At 30.4% G+C, this 21,156-nt stretch overlaps 1 long non-coding RNA gene and 1 pseudogene across 1 annotated transcript; one reads left to right on the plus strand and one right to left on the minus strand.

Moving 5' to 3' along the window:
• Positions 1-638: 638 nt before the first annotated feature.
• Positions 639-1,770, minus strand: LOC126897479 (uncharacterized). Its single transcript, XR_007702110.1, has 3 exons — positions 1,426-1,770; positions 1,086-1,348; positions 639-981 (listed from the first exon to the last, which is right to left on the minus strand). It is a non-coding gene; the product is annotated as an uncharacterized LOC126897479 (long non-coding RNA).
• Positions 1,771-3,742: 1,972 nt separating this feature from the next.
• On the plus strand, positions 3,743-5,287 carry LOC126898071 (uncharacterized; annotated as a pseudogene).
• The last annotated feature ends 15,869 nt before the right edge of the window (positions 5,288-21,156 follow it).

The raw sequence follows: 21,156 nt of genomic DNA on the forward strand, positions 1-21,156 counted from the left end.
TGTATTAAAAGAAGATACGCTAATAAGAACAGAAGAAAAAAACAGGAAAACGGGAACCGTCCGGGCTAAGGCGCAAGTCCGGTGGGAAAGTAGCAAGTGGCCATAGCACAACTAGAATCTTTAAATGCAACCCAGTTAAACACTGGTTATGTTCAAATTCTATGCCAACAAACCATTCCAAATCTTCTAAATCTTTTAGATACAGGTAACGATTTAAATCTTATTAAACTAAATATTCTAAATCCTGACGTACCAGTAGTAGAGACCGAATGTTTTAATCTAACTGGTATCACTGACCAAACTATTTTTACTCTTAATAAAGTTATTCTCAGTATTCAAATAAGAAATCACATGATAAATACTGAATTTCATGTCGTCCATCCATAGGCGTAAATAGCCTTAATTTTTTGGGGGGACTTAAGTCTCTCACATATTTCAGTAAAAACATNTTCTCCTTACCCCCACCATCGAGAAACCACGCCCACTATATGACCTTGACATTACCCCCACCATTGAGAGAACACGCCCACTGTGTGACACGCCCCTCCTCCCCCGACCACGCCCACCCACGGTAGGTGGGTAGGTGAAGGGGTGAGGCGGGGGGGTTCTAGAACTCTCTATTTTACCCTACTTACGTCTTTCTTTTTCGGCAAATACATTTACAATATCTTCTACATTTATATTATTGGATATATCCCTTTCAATGTGTAAAACTGATAGACTTGAAAATCGATTCTGTTCCATAGTTGTCCTCAACCACGTTTTCACTTTTCTCATGGCACTAAAAGATCGTTCGCAAGTTGCTGAACTTATTGGTATTGTTATTGCGAGTTGCAGGTATTTGAATAGATTAGGATATACTGATGGAGTAATGAGTTCAACCATATCTGTTAAATCAAAGTTTGCATTTTTTTTTTAAAGGCAAGATTTAGCTACAACCATCTCTGCTTCTAATGATTTTTTACAACACTTTGTTAGTTTCTGTAAACACACATATAATATAAATTGTTATATTTATTATATTATCAATTTATTTAATTAAGGTATTAAATCAAAATTTAAATTTTTAAGTGATAAAGACTTACCAAATAGTGATCAAAAAAATCCATACTATTTTCAAAGTCTAACTTAATAAATTTGTCAACTGCAACTGCTAATTTTAAGCTTTCTTCAGAAAATCTGTCATTCATGTTTACAATTAAACTATCTAGTACTCTATAATATCCATTAATGAGCCAATATTCTTTAACAGAACAGTTTCCAAAATTTGTGTTTGTAAATTCAAAACTAGTAGATGTTATGTGGAAATTTTCTAATGAATTTGGTAAGTTTTTTTTCCTTTTTGATCCTGTAAAATAATATTTGTGTCTGGAGTTAAACCATTTAACCATATGCATATATATTTTATAATTAATCAGCAAGTACCTATTACTACTTAAGGTATTTAATGCATTTTCTACAATCATATGCTATATGTAATTCATAAATTAGTAACTATCATTGTTCATGCCTTTAATACTGGCTGTATAGATCCAGATATCAGATTACCTAAATCAGTTACATCATTATTAAAGTATGACTCATTTGTATCCTTGGCATTGGGTAACGATGCATTCATATCAATCACATTTATACTACAACCTGGTTCAGCTAATTCAGGTTCATGTTTGTTATCTTTAAAACGTGCAGTAAGTATTAAGTTAACATCAATATGTATTGAGTTAGATTCATTTTTTTCTTCAACTGGACTACTCTTGTTACCAGTTTTACCTGTTTTTTTTTTTTTTTTGTTTTATTAAAAATGTCAAAAATTTACTCATGGTTATTGAATAAAAATATATAACACTATACTTGCAATAGTAAACTTAAAAAAAAATCACTTGACTTAAATATAATATGTTCATACATGAAAATAAATAAAATTGAGCATACAGCTTACAACGTTCAACAATTCTGAATGAAGATTAAAATAAACTAAAAATAACCTAAATATTAAATTCGTTGATTTTGTAAATTTGTAATGTGCATTACAATGAAAATTGGCGCGTAAAATGATAACAGCTGATGACCGCCAGAGTAATCATGAGCGAGCGAGTTCTACGTCGGTATCAGTGTACCACCTATTATTTATCAAGTTTGGTAAAGACATATTATCCACGATAAGTGATGTAACAATCTTTTCTTATCGTCTTGGGTTCTTGCATAATATTGAATTTATTGTACTCCAAAAAAAAATGTTGTAATTGGATTAATTTCTAAAATGTATTAGTTATTAATGCTTAGTACTCTTTACTAACTTTTGAACTAGGGGACTTTGAATAATATTGGGGGGACTAATTCCCCCCAAGACCCCCCCTATTTACGCCAATGCGTCCATCCTAATTTTCCTATAAAATGTGAAGGCATATTTTAGACATTTTTGCAATTAAATCAATTTTCAGTCGATTTCCGAAATAGTGAGATAATTATGCACATGAATAAAATATGTGAAATATCTCCACGCTCTGAATCACTCATTTCTATTTCTGCATGTGATATCGCTGAGGCCACAGCGTTATTCATTCATTCTCAAAGTCTATATGAAAACTCATTATGTGGTAATGTAATGACAATAGTTAAAAACCACGAAATCCTAGTACCTGTTATCAACACATTCGAACGTTCAATTCTACTTCCGCCGAATCTCGCTCTGTCTCAACTTTCTTTCGACATATGGACCGAACAAGAGTCATGTTATATTTCAAATTCTATTTCTGATAACAGTCTTTCGGCGAGCAGCCAACGATTGAGGTTACTCAAAGAATCTATTCAAACTGACCATTTAAATCCTGAGGGAAAAGTTTCGGTTGACACTATATGCCGCGAGTACTTCGACATTTTTCATTTAGATGAAGACAAGCTGACATGCACAGATGCTGTTTATCACGAAATAAATACGCCCGCAATCGTACAGCTCATCAATGAACGTCCATACCGTTTGCTTTTCCGTCACAAACAAGAAATCAATAAACAAATCAAAGAACTCGAAGCACAAAATATCATAGCTCCCAGCAAGAGTCCATGGAATACACTACTATTAGTTATAACGAAGAAACCGGACAATAATAGTGTTGTAAAATATCGTGTCTGCTTTCATTTTAGAAAATTAAATCAAGTCTCTGTTGGCGACACATATCCTATTCCTAATATCGCTGACATTCTAAATCAACTAGAAAAATCTTCATATTATTTACTCGTCCACAGGTTATCAGCCATATAAGTTAGTCTATGGTAGACAGTTACAAATTCCTACCACATTCTCAAAACCTCCAAAACTTCAATACAACTTCTCCGATTATCAATTCGAACTCAAATGGAGACTCCAAGAAACAAATGAAGTCGCACGCAATCGATTAATCGCTAACAAGAATACATAAAAATTGCAGTATGATAAAAATGTACAATCTTCAGAAATAATGGAAGGAGACATGGTTTATATACAAAATAAAGCAGCTCACAACAAACTTACACCAAACTGGATAGGTCCATTCGAGGTTCTTGAAATCCACTCTAACCAAGTCAATGATTAAGCAAAAGGGGAAACCACAGCTAGCTCATAAAAACTTATTGAAAAAACAATTCTCTTAAATCAAAATAAATATTTTTTAGTACATACACTATGTATGTACTAAAAAATGCGGAAATTCTAATTTACCCACCGGACAATCTAGCACACATGAACATAATATATCTTCACATCGGAATGTATTACGAAAAGAAATCTAATGTCAAACTACACAGCAGTGACTGGGCAATAGTGACATTCTTGGACACATCACAGTATGCGTCCAAATACAACATTCTCTTGCAATTATATAGTACAACACGTAATTTATGTACACAACTTAAAGTCAAAGTAAGTGTGTTAGAAGTTATAGAAGCTTGTCATAATTTTGATAGAACTACACTTCCATATCTCTTCGAAATCGAATCAAACCGAAACGCTATAAATATCTCACTAGGACAGGACGTCCATAAAGTAAACTACCGGATCCGTCGTAACGTCATCAGCTCAGTAAGGACGGTAGCAAAAACAATTTTTGATTCAAGTCACATGTTAAACTCTGAATTTATCTTTGGTAAAATAATAGATTTTGCAAAGTCCAAATTGAGCGCCACCAGTATAGTAAACGAAAAAATGCGGTTATTCCAAACGACAATCTCTGATATTAATAACATGACCAAGCACATTAATGAAGCTCAAGTCGAAATCGAAAAGAATATTTAATATCTTAATAGCGAAGTCATAAAGAACTCTCAAATTATCAACAATCTAATCACGAAAACAGCTTTGTTAGAACAATCAACGTTATTCCAAATCCTTCTAAATCAATATGCGTACGAAACGCAAAATATTGTTTCCATTATCAATTCTGCTATCCATGGCAAAATTGACACCACAGTTTTGCCTCCTAACAAGTTACTTTCTTAGCTACGGGAAATACAGCTAGAACTTCCCGCTGGCAATCAACTTCCTATAGATATTGATATACAAAATATTCCCGAGTTCTTTTCAATATCTTTGACATCCATAATCTATAGAGACAACTTTCTCATTTTTATATTGCAATGTCCAATAATCAAAATCGATGAATATAATTTCTATCACACGATACTCTTACCATTCTATTTCTAAAACAATAATTTTGTTCTAGTAAAACCAGACAGCGATTATATAGCAATTAGCGATGATAGCAAATTTTATTTAACTTTTAGTCAATCGCAAATAGAAACATGTATACCACTTAACTCATATACATTATGTAAATGTAATCATCCTGTTTATTATAAATCTTCTTCTAAATTATGTGAAATTTTATTTTTAAAAAACCCACAAGGTTTGCCCCATTAATGCAAACTCATTTATGTATCATTTAATAACAGTATATGGAATCGTTTATCGAATACCAATTCCTGGATTTATTGAACGCAAGACGAACTAGTTACTCTGAATTGTAAATCTCCTCAACGCACTTTTTCTGTTTATATAAAAAATATTGGTCATTTAACAATATCTCCCACTTGTACTGTTCATACCACCTCTTCAATTCTAACGCCCATTTCAACTGTACTATACAACCATTCTAATAATATAGTCCCTCTGATTCCTAAGTTTAACTTATTTAACACTTACACAGAATATGTTATTAAGGTAACCCCGCAACAAATAACAAATATCGATTTATTTAATGATCTTTGTAAATTAATCAAACATATACAAATCCAAATAATCATAACTTTATACTAAATCATTATCATATTGCAATTATATATACTTGTTTATCAATTTTTATTGTATTAATTATAATTGTCGCTGTATTCTTTAAGTATAAGAAAAAGGTGATTCAAGTATATACCACTGAAATTACTAATGCACAACTCTGACTCTCTATTTTAGATTATATAATTCGCCAATAATAGAAACATTCTAAATCCCTTTGAAATTATATAACTTTATTTATCCGATTTCCCTTGAGTCATTGGGAATCATTAGATCTCCATTGATCATTTAGTGGGGGGGGATGTTAAGAACCCCTCAATATTACTGTAAAATATTATAAAGTATAGAGTATATGGTCGTCCGACTGTCGTCGAACACAGAAATGTGCTGACCAAGGGATTTAGGGCAACCATAGGCAAAGGACTCCTACTATAAACCCCAGAGAGTCAGTCGTGGTTCGATATGTGAAAGTGACGTTACACATAATATTCTAAATCTAAGCTGGTTAATTCTAACTTTAATTCTAAGTCTGTATACTAAAGCTGTATTCTATTTCGTACATTATATCTTTTAATATTCAATGTTATTTTATTTTATTTTAATTACCTTTTTAGATATTTTCAATTAAAATTACTTGTATTGGCTATAAGTACATAGTGGAGATGGTTATCAGTTAAGCGTGAACGGTATGGGTTTTTAATTTTTTGCCTTTAATATTGTATTCTTACAATACAGAAATTAATTCACGACAAACAAACATTATTTTTCTTTTATTTTCAATAACAAAGTATTGATTGATCCATTTATGCTGAAATACACGACATTCAGAATCTACTTTTCTTTTTTTACTGACATTCAATATAATTCGTTTAAAATTTAAATTAACTTTAAATTAACAGCCAAATAAACAACCACTATAAATATAAAATATAAATTATAATGTTATTAAAACTACACACGACGCAAATTGCACATAACCGTACGAAAAACGCAATAGGTATTTTCTTATTTAAGTTATTATTTTATAGATTGTGTTAAGATTGTGATTTAAGTTATACTTTTGTTAAGATTATATTGTTGGCGTTATTTTGTTAAGTTAAAAGGTCGCGGTTCCAGTTTCGTTTGAGTCGACGTGGTGGATTATCAGGTATTGTAAATGTATGTATTTTTTTTATTAAAGGGTTTGTGTTTGTGTTAAGTTTCGAATGGAATCTAGTGTAGTGTAAAGTAGTGAGTTCTTTGGCTGATTTGATGTTAAGTTCTTTGTGTAAGTTGTTGTTTGTTACATACCAGGGCGCGCCAGTTATCATTCTTAATACTATGTTTTGGAAAGCTTGTATTGGTCGGATATTTGATGGCTTGGCTGGTCCCCATATCTGGATGCCATAAGACCAGACTGGTCTGATTAATGACTGATATATGAGTATTTTTGTTTTAAGCGGTAGTTAGGATTTGAATAGTTGACGAAAGAGATGGAGTCTACTGTTGGCTTTTTTCCTTTTGTCTTTTTGGTGAGGTCCCCAAGTTAGTCGTTTGTCCAATATTATTCCTAGGTATTTGGTTTCGTTTTGGTTATTAATTAATATGTTGTTAAATGTTATAGCTGAACATTTTTCAGAACGGAGGGCGAATGTTACATGACTTGATTTATTTTTATTAATTTTTATTTTCCAGTTCTTGAACCATGATTCCATAATGTTTACATGCGTTTGAAAGTGGTGGGCTGCTTGTGAAATATTACTATGAGTAGAAGTAAAGCCGTATCGTCGGCAAACGTAGCGAGAAGAGTATCAGTAGTATGTTTGCAGTAAATATATTGTAAAGATCGGGAGACAGGTCGCTTCCTTGGGGACACCTGCTTGAATTTTGTAAAAAGGAAAATTTGCACAACCTTGTCTTACTGTGAACTTCTTTTCACAAAAGTAGGACTTAATTATTAAATATAAAGGTGTTGCAAATATGTGTTTTAATTTGAAAATCAGTCCGTCATGCCACACTCTGTCGAAGGCCTGGGTGTCTTCACGAAACCAAACTAGGTGTTTGGTAAAATGTGGTTCTCTTGCAATATTGGCCTAATNTAAATATAAAGGTGTTGCAAATATGTGTTTTAATTTGAAAATCAGTCCGTCATGCCACACTCTGTCGAAGGCCTGGGTGTCTTTCACGAAATCCAAACTAGGTGTTTGGTAAAATGTGGTTCTCTTGCAATATTGGCCTAACCCTTTTCAGCAGAAGTTTTTCAAACAGTTTGCTTAGTGTAGGTAATAAGCTGATCGGTCTATATGACGTTGTCATATTTTTTGGTTTTCCTGGTTTAGGTATAAGAACTATTACAGCTATATTCCAAATTGATGGGAACTAAGAAAGTCGCATCATACTATTATATATGTATGTAAGAAGGAGAAAACCTTTTCTTGATAAGTTTGTTAGCACTTTATTTGTGATGAGATCATACCCAGGAACTTTTTTCCTTTTGGTAGTTTTTTAATAGTTGCTTCAATTTCTCCAGGACTGAATGGCTTGACAGGAAGAGACATAGGTAAAGGACATGATAGAAAGTCATTAACAGTATTAATATGTTTTGAATCGAGCACGATGTCGTCATGTTTAGCAAAGGTTGTAGCTTTCTCTTCGTCTGATATAGCAAGAGTACCGTTATCTTTTTGAAGAGGTGGGGTAATTTCTTTAGTTTGAGTCAGTCGTTTTGTAGCTCTCCATAATGATTTATCCTTAATGTTGAGTGATTGAATGTAATTTTGATATTGAGCTGATTTGAATTTTTGAAATTGGTTTTTTAGATTATTAGCTAGTTTGTTATAGAGTTGTTTGAATGAAGGGTAACGAGTGTTTTGCCAAATACACCTTATTCTTCTTTTCTCACTGATAAGAGCTCTTATATAAACTGGTTGTTTTACTTCGTTTCTACCATTACTCTTACTTAATGAGGATGAACTGTTTGCTGAGTTCTTAATTAGCGAGACAAAGTTTTGAGCCGCGTTTTCGATGTCTTCATGGGTTTTAAGTGAAATTTTCAAGTTACTATTTTTATCCAAATTGATTTTGAATTTATTCCAGTTAATGGGTCCTTTTGTGAGTGATGGTCTTGTATTATAAGATACTTCGCCACCAATAGTGAGTATAACAGGTGAGTGGTTGCTGGTGATGTCACAAATATTTTCTATGCTTGTACTTAGCTGGTTTGGATAATTTGTTACAAAAAATTCGAGTAAATCAGGGTTTCGGTTTGCGTGGTTAGGCCAGTAAGTTGGTCCTGTTGGTGAAATAGTTGAATAGTGTTTATTGTTGATAACTGTAAACAAAAGTTTTCCTCTTTGATTATTACTAAAACAACCCAACGTTGGATGTTTGGAGTCCCCTCCCGCTATAAATGAGTTACCTAGGGTGTTGAAAAACTGCTAGAAGCCATCTTGACGTATACTATTATAATTTGGAGGGCAATATACCGCTGATATAGTGATTGGTATGCTATTAATTTTTATAGATACACTTGAAGCTTGTATATATAGTTCTTGATACAGACTTATTTCATCATGTTGTATGTTTTTTGAAATGTAAATTGTGGCCCCAGCATGAGCAGTGTCGTCAGGGTAGTTTGTTTTATACATAGTGTAGTTGTAAATGTTAAAGTAATTATTGTCAGTAGAATGAGTTTCACTTATCAGTGCTATTTCTTTTTTGTTATGGTTAAGTACACTTTGAAATTAATTTTTGTGTTGATTAAGACCATTAGCGTTCCAAAGTAGTATTTTGATGATAGGATTTGTTGATGTAGGCATTTTAGTCATTTTTTAAAATAATTTTATTAATTACAGCAGTTAGTAAGGATATCAAAAGATTAATTAAGGATTTTAAGTCATTTAAGAATGAGGAAAGTTGTTTAGTGAGTTCATTGTTATTAGTATCAGTTATTTCTATATTTTGTGACTTGTTTAAATAGTTGGTCTGTTGAGTTACTTTTGCGTACAAATTGTGTGTGTTTGGTTAATACACATTAGTGTTTTTTAATTGGGTGTTACCAGTAGGGACCTGTACATTATATAAATTCTTATAATCAAAAGGTTGATTGCAAATTGGTTTGACTTTAAAACCAAGTTCAGTTAATTCTGAATAATTTTGAGGTCTGTGGAATAGTGCAATTTTTTAGTACAACGCGAAATGGTTTGTCTTGTTTGACTTGATATGTATGGATATCAACATTTTTTTGTAAAAGTACTCGTACAATTTTTCTATATGAGCCAGGGGTTTTTATTTGAAGTTTTAAACCAGATGCGTTACTTTTACAAGTAAACTCATCGATATCAATAATTTTCTTAATAGCCTCGCAAAAGTTAACGTAGTTTAAATCAAATTTGATGAATATAGGCGGTGGTTTGTGCGGGGTGGGTTGATTTGTTGGTTCTATTTCCATGTTATCTGAATTTGTTTGAAGAGGAGTTAACCGGTTTAGTACTTTGATATTATTATTGGAAGTACCACTGTGTTTTGCTATAGGAAAGGATCCGGGTGAATGTGTATGTGGTATTTTATTAGATGATAAAACGGTTATCTAATCGTCATCGAACTCGGCAATAGTGGCTTTTTGTTTGTCTTTTGTATTGCCGATTATTTGAGAACGATTTACAATAGTTATAGGAGTTATCGGAACGTTACTTATTCTGAACAATGGCGTCGTTGGCGGACTGCGATTACTATTACTCATTTTGAGGCAAGTAGTGAAATATTAAATTCTTACCTAGATCCCGAAGGATCACTATGATGTTAATACTTTTCTTATATCTTGGATTCGTTGATATAAATATTTTAAACAAAACTGATTTGTATAAGATGATAAATTTAACGTAAAGTTACAGCATAAAAATAACGGTAGCGAAACACGAGACATGTGAACTCTGTGGCAGCTAAAGGCTATCTGCCAATAACATTTGTAAATTATTTTTTATATTTGAATAAAACAATATTCTCTACTACTTTATAGATAACTCTTACTATCAGACACTTGGTCTATCACATAGATTTTATATTGTTTATATTTGAACGGAATACCCGGTAATACTATGCAGATTAGTTACGTTCGGTTCCGTTGCCTATGATCATGCAGGAAAAAGAAATGGGGAGTGGACTGAATATGAGATTAAGGATGGTCCTTACATTAGAAGAAATTATAAGAACTACAAAACAAGGCGTATATATTAAAATAACAATAAATATAAAATATTTTAGAATTGTGTATTGAGGGGGGAGGGTCATTTAATAAGTACATGCCACAAAGTGCAATATATTAAAAAATGAAATAATAAAACAAAGACAATCAACAAAATATATGTTCTCTACCTATTCACTTGGTGATTGGTTATCAATAACATCATGAATTGTAGCATCGAGATTGAATGACACCAAAGCGACCAATGTAGTGTAGTGAATCGTACAGCCAATTTTACACGAAATACACTAGGCCATAGATTGTTATAGCAACTCTATAACTTGACTGACTATTCTGTTTTTCGTAATGATCGAAATGATCTGAATAGTGACAGTTCTAAAGGTGGTGGTGTCCTTATAGCTATCCCTAATGCTCTAACCTTACAAAATATGTCTCTAGAATGCTTAGCCGTTTCATTTAAATCAAATAATTTTAAAATTATTATTATAGCTATCTATATCCCTCCAAATAGTTCTGTTGATGTTTATAAATGCCAATGCACCGAAATAGAGAATTTAAGGGTAATCTTCTCGGACTACACTTTTATAATAGTTGGAGATTTTAATTTACCTGGCATAAAATGGTCTAATCAAAGTCACGCTATAGTATCTGGTCATTCCTCTGATAAATCAAAGGTTCTTGCTGAGACTATTGCATATGAGCAGTTTTTTCAACACAATTTTATACCAAATTATAGGAATAATATACTAGACTTAGTAATATCCGATAACAATACTTTAGAAGTATCACAATGTTCATTTTCATTAGTTTCTGTTGATATTGCACATCCTCCACTTAAAATAAATGGTCCTAATTTCGTTTCCTCTCATATATCACCATCCGCGTCCTTAGAATATAATTTTCGATGCGCTAATTATGAGTCAATGAATGCTTACTTAAATAACATTGACTGGGATTCTCTATTAAATGAGTCGTTAGATTTTTCAGTCACCGTAACCAATTTCTATTCAGTCATTCATGATGCAATTAACTTGTTTATCCCTAAAGTCTATAAACATAAAAACCAGTATCCTCAATGGTATAGTAGAGATTTAAAATATTTAATATACAACAAAAAACGATTACATAAAGAGTTTAAAATTACAAGAGATCCTCTTATCTATAATGAATTTTCACGATTACGTAGTTTATGCAAACGAGAATCCAAATTATGTAACTTACGTTATTTACAAAAAATCCAATCAAATCTTACCTCTGATCCAAAATCATTCTGGCGATACATTAAAGGACTAAAAACAAATAATTGCATACCACTTACTATGATGCTTGAGGACAAGTCATCAACGGGTGGTCCTGAGGTCGCTAATCTTTTTAAAGAATTTTTCAGTTCAGTTTATTCTACAAAAAAATTAAATACTATTGAATGTCTTGATTACTCAAAAACCTATGCAGATATATGTCATCCACAACCATATATTAAATTTACTGTTAGTGAGATCTTCGACACCATTAATTCTTTAGATTTAAATCCGTGCCCAGGTCCAGATGGTATCTCAAATATTTTATTACGATCATGTATCTTCTCGTTAACTGTTCCCATATGTAGATTATTTAATCGTTCTTTAATTGTTGGCACTCTCCCCTCCCAATGGAAAACCAGTTTTATTACACCTATTTATAAGTCTGGTAACAAAAGTTTGATAGTAAATTACAGACCGATTGCAAAACAATCAACTTTGCCTAAATTGTTAGATAAATTAGTGACAAATTTATTAACATTTTCATTAAAAACCATTCTAGATAATAACCAGCATGGTTTTAGAAAAGGGCGATCAGTGGAAACTAATCTTCTCTGTTTTTATAATTTCTTGGTAAATTCTATGGAATCCGGAATTCAGACGGACGTTATTTACACAGATTTCAGCAAGGCTTTCGATTCGGTAAACCATTCAGTGCTGATCGAAAAATTAAAAACGTATGGAATAACTGATCAATTGTTAACGTGGTTTAGTTCTTACTTAGAGAATAGATTGCAACAGGTGAAAATTAATGGTTTTCTGTCAAATAAAATACCAGTGCCTTCAGGTGTTCCTCAAGGGGGGCATTTATCACCACTGTTGTTTGCATTATTTATTCTGGACATAGGTGCATGCTTTAAATACTGTAAGTACCAACTATTTGCTGATGATCTCAAAATTTATGCAAATGTTATAACAATTATTGATCAATATAAAATTCAAGAAGATCTGAACAGATTTTGTGATTGGTGCCACTCAAATGGGTTAAAACTGAATATCACAAAATGTTTCAAAATGTCTTTTTCCCGTTCAAGAACGAAATTAATTTATGACTATCATCTCTTTGATAATCAAATTGAGGATATTAGTACCATTAATGATCTTGGGGTAGTTTTTAAAACCAACTTATCATTTCAGCCACACATTGATCATATCTGTGTGAAGTCCCTAAGAACTCTAGGGTTCTTAATTAGGAATACCAAAGAATTCAAGAATGAACAGTGTCTAAAAACATTGTATACTTCTTTAGTTAGACCTACGTTAGAATATTGCTCAGTTATTTGGAATCCTTCACAAGTCGGATTGATAGAATCGCTTGAGCGTGTACAAAGAAGATTTTTACGTTTAATCGCATATAAGAGACGTATGATTTCTATTAATAACCCTTCCGAGTCAATATCACTTAATTCTGTACAGGCTTCCCTTAACTTAGATTCCCTTGTTAATAGGCGAAAATATACAGACGTCTGCTTTCTTTCTAAATTAGTAAATGGTGCTATAATCTGTCCAGAACTATTACAATCCATAAACTTTCACGTTCCAAAATTTAATTCACGTTCTTGTCCTACATTTGAAATCCCTTTTCATCGAACATCTTACGGTTTTAATAACCCTGTTGATCGAATAGCCAGAGAGTGCAATAAATTAAAATTTGATTTGTTTATTATGAATGATCTGTATTCCTTAAAACACTGATTTTAGTAGCCTGATGCATATCATTAAATCACCTTTCTTTTTTTGTAAATTTATTTTAATATTATGTACTTAATTAATTATAATTGTAACATACTTGTATCTTATTTTAACAATGTTTATTGTCACTGTACTTGAGCCCACCTGGGCGTTTACACCAAATAAATAAATAAATAAAACAAAGACAATCAACAAAATATATGTTCTCTACCTATTCACTTGGTGATTGGTTATCAATAACATCATGAATTGTAGCATCGAGATTGAATGACACCAAAGCGACCAATGTAGTGTGGTGAATCGTACAGCCAATTTTACACGAAATACACTAGGCCATAGATTGTTATAGCAACTCTATAACAATAGCAAATCACAAGGATTCACTAAACAACTATGAGCTAGGTGCACCATAGAATCTCGTAGCAATGGTGGCGAGAACACAAAACTCAAAAAAAGGACCGACAATAATTCGATGTCGAGCAACATTCATGTACGTAATCATCCAACGTAATGAGTCTGTCGCACAACCGGTGGTACGAGTGGTATTATTAGTCATAACAAAACGCCCTTTTGTAACTGCCATGCCAAATCATCCAGAAGTGGTTGCATAACCAGCTCATTTTTTTCTTATAGTTTCAGGGTTTATTCTTTATGCTATATTTAGATTAAAATACTTTTTTTTAACTAGCATTTTAGCTTCGATGCGAACCTGAGAAGGTATTAATATTACTATGATGTGTATTTTATTTTTTTTTTTTTTTTTTTTGTGGTGCCTGTTATAACTTTTCTCAGCTATTACCAAAACGATATCTTTCAACGATATGTCAAAAGATCTCAAGTCGTTTAATAAAAATATTATTAAATCTGAAATAATTATAACCTTTAGCTCACAATAAATATTTACCATTAAATGAATAATTAAAATTGATTTGGGTTTAATATAAAAATAAAATAAATTTAAAATATGAATTGACATTTATTTCCATGATAAAAGAAAAATAAAACGTCAGTATTTAATGAACAAATAATTTTAAAATAAAAGATTCACTGTAGTATCACATTTTGATACATGTAATAATTAATACATATACTTAATAAAATATATCACCAAATCAGTGTTCCCCGTGGATAAGATGAATAAAAAAATAATACCCTTACACAAGATTTAACCACCCTCTTACGCATTCCATAAAACGCCCACGTTAAAGATTCTATCACATTTACCAATCAAATACAACAAAAAATAATTCAAGAATCTCACCAGAGATCGCTAAACCAGTTTTGCGGGCTATAAAAAGGCCATATTCCCCCAAATTCGGGTGGTTCTGAACATCCTTCTCGCTGACTCTGAGACGCTCTGCCACTCCGCCTCTACGTCTCTAAGGCTCTCTGGAACTCTGAAATTCTCAATCAACCCACATAGAAATTTCAATATATTCATATTGTCAAAATATTCTTACAAAATACTTTTTAAAATATTTTGAATAAAATATTGTGACAATATCTCATAAATATAATAAAAAAATTATTCTATTGAAATATTTCCATAATATTCTCACAATATAATTTTTTTAATATTTGTTTATGTATATTTTAAGAATATATTAAAGAGAATAAATACAGTATATTACACAGAAAATATTTCTACAATATGCTTAAAAAATATCTTTTTAAATATTTGCTTATAAATATTATGAAAATATATTAATTACAATAAATATAGAATATTTAACTTGAAATATTTGTTGAATATATTATCAATATAATTTTTTAAATATTAACAAAGCTAACTTAAGAGACACAAGCCATCCTATTTTCTCCCTTTAGTTACATCTTTGGATGTTATTGGTATCTTGTTATATAATACTAATGTATTATATATACATATTCCTAAATCCTAAATAAGTAAACAGCCATTTTCTCTAAATAGTATCAATTTTAATTAACTTAATTCAATTAAGCTAAGTAAGTCAGGGACAGTAAAAAAACCCTTGTTGCTATTATTTGCAGGCCTATCGAGTTAAATTTTTTTTAGTTTTATCAGCGCAATTATATCTTATTATTGTCCTGTGAAACTTAAAATCCTAAAAAGATTTTTTATTATATTTAGAATATATTTCTAAATTATCAACAATATAGGTCAATTTCTAACTTATAAGGAGAGATCATGGTGATGGGATCGCTGATTTTCAAAAAAATCATATGAATCTAACCTAAATTGAATATAAAGTTGTATTTACTTTGAATTTTTTTAAACGGGAAAAATGACTTAACAGACGAATAACCATTTGAACTACCTTAAATAGCCTTTTTTATCCTTTAAGAGTAGTAGCAACCTGTGGGTCAATTGGTAACGCACGAGTTCTAAGCGCTTGAAGTACAGGGTTCGAATCCCGCGAAGCGGTCTAATTTTTAAAATTTTTTTAATATATTTATAAAACATTTTAAAAATATTGTCACAATATATTTTTTATAATATTTTAGAAATATACCTTTAAAATATTGTGAGAATGTAATATTCGCTGCCAAAGTATATTCTGAGAACATCGTGAGAATATTTCAAAATATTCTGGTTATATTCTAGAAATATTTTAATATCAAAAATAAATATTCTAGGAATATTCTAGAAATATTTCATTGCTATGTGGGAAGATATACAAATGGAATGTGCGTGAGTATATGTTTCGCTCTTAATTACAATTCTATATCAAGATTTTTATAGTCCTTTAGTGTTCACAGGGATTTACAAAAAATATAATACATCTTTTTTATGTTTAATTATGTCGTTTAGAATTTCTTTATTGGTTTTATAAATGATTAAATAATAAATGCATTAGTGTAAAACACCACATACAAGGTTAAAGACTTTACCACATAAATATACAATAGGGTTTTACATAAAATACCAGAGGTATAATAAATTTAGATTTCACCTTGAGTAGATTTAATATAGAATTGTACTAGAAAAGTAGTTACGCGCGAGTTAATAATAACATAAACCGTATAATTTCAAATACGCACACCGACGCATATACGTACATATCGATAATTGTTACATCAACTACATGATTCATCTCAAGAGAATATCTGTCTTATCAGGATAATCAGAGGTAAATGAAAACATTTATTTATATAATAAGTCTATAATAAACCCTTTACTGAAGAATTTTTAGTAATAAATAATTAGAGTAAGATAGGTCATCGAGAAAAAACTAAAATACTTTTATAAAGAAATACAATATTTGTGACTCGCCAGAAATTCGTGTACGCGTTTCTGTGCAGGAGCTAGGTAGTGACTCTTCATTGTAATTCCATCTTATTCATATATTAGACGTGTTCGCACAAACATACATGCCCCGAGATCCCTTTCTATTTCATTTTATTATAGTCACTGTCCGATACCTATAGCCACTCTTACTTTCCATTGCTGCCCATCCTTCTTTATACTACGCCCGCTACGACTCTTATCTCCTCATTGGCCACCTACGTTACATCTCTTTTTATTCCCTACTCCAACTTGTGTTACTTTTGATTACTACAAGCGTCCCTCACTACCCTTCTTTCCTACCGTCATAGCTATATATATCCATTTCTTTTTGTTTATTACATCACCAAAACAAAATTCACTTTTAATTTATTCTAAGTTCCGTTTTATTTGAGAAAAGTCTAAAAATAATTTAAAAGAAAGACTAACATTAAATATTTTAAGTTCCGTTTTATTTGAGAAAAGTCTAAAAATAATTTAAAAGAAAGACTAACATTAAATATTTATAATCCATTTGACTCGAGTCACAAATACCGACAACCGCCAGGAAGATGACGAATAACGAATGCCGAAAACTCGTACAAGTAAACCGTTCCCACTGTTTGACTAATAAAGAAACATAATACAATGAATCCTAAATTATGTTTTTGGAATAATGTTTGAAATTTGATTTACTACTTATTCTTACAAATACAGGTGTAAAAAAAATTTAAATATAAGTATACATAAAAAATATGCAATAAAAATTATTTTTATTACAAAGAATGCATAATTATAAGTAAAATAATAAATTGTAACTAATAAAATAATCAAATATGAAAAAAGCGGTCCTTGAGCATTGCTAAAATATGTTAAATATTAATAATTATCTATTATAAGTAGGAAAAATAAATATATAATTTTTTAAAAATCTATTTTTCATAAAACAATTTGTAGAAAGCAAACCTCAGTTTACAATTATGTCTAATAAAAACTGGATAATATACATAATAATCATATAAAAATTCAACAATTAGTAAATAAAATCATACAGAAAATTAACTTGTAGTAAATGAATTTGAAACAATATATTCTTTTCCCTAAGATACAATTGAATATTTAAAAAAGTGCAAATAATTACAATAATAATTAATTATTATTAATAATAATGAAATAGTTCGGTTAATTTATTAATTTTCTTGTTAATATTTACTAAAATAAAATTTTTATCCTGTTTAGTTATTATTAAATTAATAAATTAACCCAACTATTTCATTAATAATTGTTGTAATTATTTGCACTTTTTTAAATATTCAATTGTAACTTTTGGAAAAGAGTATATTGTTTTATATTGTTTCTCAATAAAGACTTATTTACTGTTTAACTATTTGATGTTATCGTTCATACTAAAATTACAACAATACATTGTAGTAATTAGATGAGGAAGTATTGAATTACGTCGATTTTAGTATAATATAAGCTTTACAATAGTAGTAAGCAATTTTTGAACTCTTAAGCAATATAATAATTCCATATAAAAGGGAAATGCAGGGTAAGCAAATTAATAATGGTGGGAAAAAGAATATAAAAGGGAAACATGAAAAGTATAGGGGGACGACACGGGACGATACGGAGCGAGACGAGACTGGACGTTTTTTGTCGAAGAAACGTCGAGTTGCGGGTTAGGTCGTTGATGTAAGAATAACTATATACTTTTTGTAAGATTTAATTAATTTTTGTGTTAAATTATTATATTATATTTGACTTTTGTGTTTAATACTTTTCGTAAATAAAATAGCTATTTAAAAATCTGGACTTAGCGCAAATATTTTATTTTCGAAATTATCTCGAAATTGTGTGTGTNGAAATTGTGTGTGTGTGTGTGTGTGTATGCGGCTAGAGTCTAGGTTGGACTGCTGGTCCTTTAGTCAATCTTAATAATTAGTGTACGAGCTGGCTAGTGTTTGGGCTTAACCGTCCTTCAGTGGGTATAGTAAAAAGGTAGTTGTGCTGGTGGCTGACAAGGAGCCACCCTTCAGTCTGCTATTTTTGAGCTAGACTGTGCTGACGGGTCTAAACTCTACCCCTTTAGTAGTCCACTAATTAGAGAGATTGGGGCTGATCAGTTTATCCAACGGGAGGACTCGAGAAGAGCTTAGACGACGAACTCATCGTCAATATATATATACATAAAACTTTAATAAACCTTTGTGTCTACGTTGGGGCACTACCGACGTACGACAACATAAAAAAAATTTCAGAGAGACTATTCAAAAGACAATTTTTAACTATTCCACTTTTCACGTGTCATTAACACATTACTATTTTTCTCATGGTGGTTGACACAAAATTACTACTATTATAGTATTAACTACAGTGTTACAATTAGGCTTTTGTTCTGAGAAGATATGAATAAAAAAATCTTTCTCTATTACACTTAATAAAAAAAGTTACATATTCACAAATTAATCATTTTTGTTCCGAGAGAATTAATCTATATTAATAAGATAAAAACCAGTCTGGTATAAAAATTTTAAATCTGTTAAATACTGGATTAAAATTTGTTATCAATAGAGATGGGTTTTTTGACCATTCAAACATTTTAATTTAATTAATCTACGTGTCAAATGATCAAGCTCGGTCAAAAAGTTTCATTATTTTTTTTATTTTGCTTCACAATTTACTACACTATCAGTGTTATTTTATTTAAAATTTAGTATGAATATATGGGGTAATTGGAGCAATGGTTCCCATAAAATATTTTCAATAAAAAAAAATATAATATGTGTACTTATTATCAAAACTTTTGTTGAAAATATTTTAAATATATTAATCAAAGAATGACAAATTTTTCAAACATAATTTTAAAGAACACATGTGATTTTATTGAATCACACTTACAACTATTTTGGAAAAATGATATAATTTTATTGCTTAGTAAAGTTTTAACTTGAATGTGAATAAATAAATTAATAGTTATAAAATGTTACAGCTAAGAAAACATTACGAATTAAAAGTATTTGAAATTATAAGTTACATTTAAATTAGAGAAATTAAAATAATTTCTCTCGTTAAAAATTAAAAAAAGGACAGTACAGCGATGTCGCGGCACAGTATGAGCGTGGCATAGTTGGGACAAGTATAGATGATATCTGACAGTAATTAAAATCACTATCATAAGAAACGCTTCGATGCCAATCCGTAGATAGTGTTTAATTTTAAAAATTGGTGGATTATTCAAAAGTAAAATTCTAACTTAAAAAGAATTAAGGAAAAATTGCAAAAAAATCATTGCCTGTTTTTTACTGAATCGGGAAACGTTTGTCGCATTCATTTTTAATAAAATTGGCAATTTAAGCTGATTCATATGTTAAAATTAATTTTTTCGACTAAGTTTTACTTTATGTTCTATGTAAATTAGTATTAAATAATATTCATGAAAATCAGTGTACCCCATTATAAGGTATTTGTGCTACTGTTCACATCAAAACAAATTAATTTTTATAAATACCTATATTTATATTAATTTGGTATACTTTTTTACTGCTATAATTTTGACTAGAAAAATAAAAAAAATGTTTTGAAATATAATCCGTTACAACTTATCATTTTTATTTATCAATCATAAATTTTATCATTCAATAAGTAATATATCTAGTATTACTAGTGGCGCAAACAGTGAAAGTTAGGAGGTTAACCATTCCATATGTAATATCATATTATTACTTATAATATTAACATATAACATGATGTTATCAATTGTACATGTATGTCACATATTATGATTATAGAAGATCACCAAAACAGCGTTCTCTTATATAAAATACAAAATAATTCTTTAATTATGAGATAAAATCTACTTATTGTAGAGATTATTAAGTAACGCCTACACGCAAGGCCCTCATTATAATTAACCAATTAGAATACAAATCCTCAGCTTCCAGGATCACGGTAGAGATCGCTGGGCTACCCCCTTCAGACTATAAAATGCTATTTTCCCCCGACTAAACCAGTTCTTTCGGCGATTTTAAAAGACACAAAATCTACGACACTACTCAAGATTTCACTCTCCGGGATTTAGTCGATTTTTTAATTAATTTTGACTTGGAATATTTTTCTTTAAAACTAAATGACACTTAGAAATTTTAAAGTGAATTTTGTTTTGGTGAATCTTTTAATTTAATTTAATTTGTTCATTAAATAATAATGTTTTATTTTTATTGTTGTGGAAATAAATATCAAATAATATTTTAAACATTAAATTTCTTTTAATTATTTTATTTTAATAATAAATCCAACCCAACTTTAAATTTGATTTAATAATAAAAATCTATTGTGAGCTTTTCTTATTGGGTAGCTAGTCATAGAGCTTAATGTCTTTGCTTTAACGAGCATCGCGCCGGCGGACAGTGCAAAGAAACTTACAAATATATTTTTAGTGTTTAATTTTTGTCTTGGTGATTGCGTCGCATCCATTCAA

This window comes from Daktulosphaira vitifoliae, unplaced genomic scaffold (assembly GCF_025091365.1).
Source record: "Daktulosphaira vitifoliae isolate Bord-2020 unplaced genomic scaffold, ASM2509136v1 Scaffold_2, whole genome shotgun sequence".
Lineage (NCBI taxonomy): Eukaryota > Metazoa > Arthropoda > Insecta > Hemiptera > Phylloxeridae > Daktulosphaira > Daktulosphaira vitifoliae.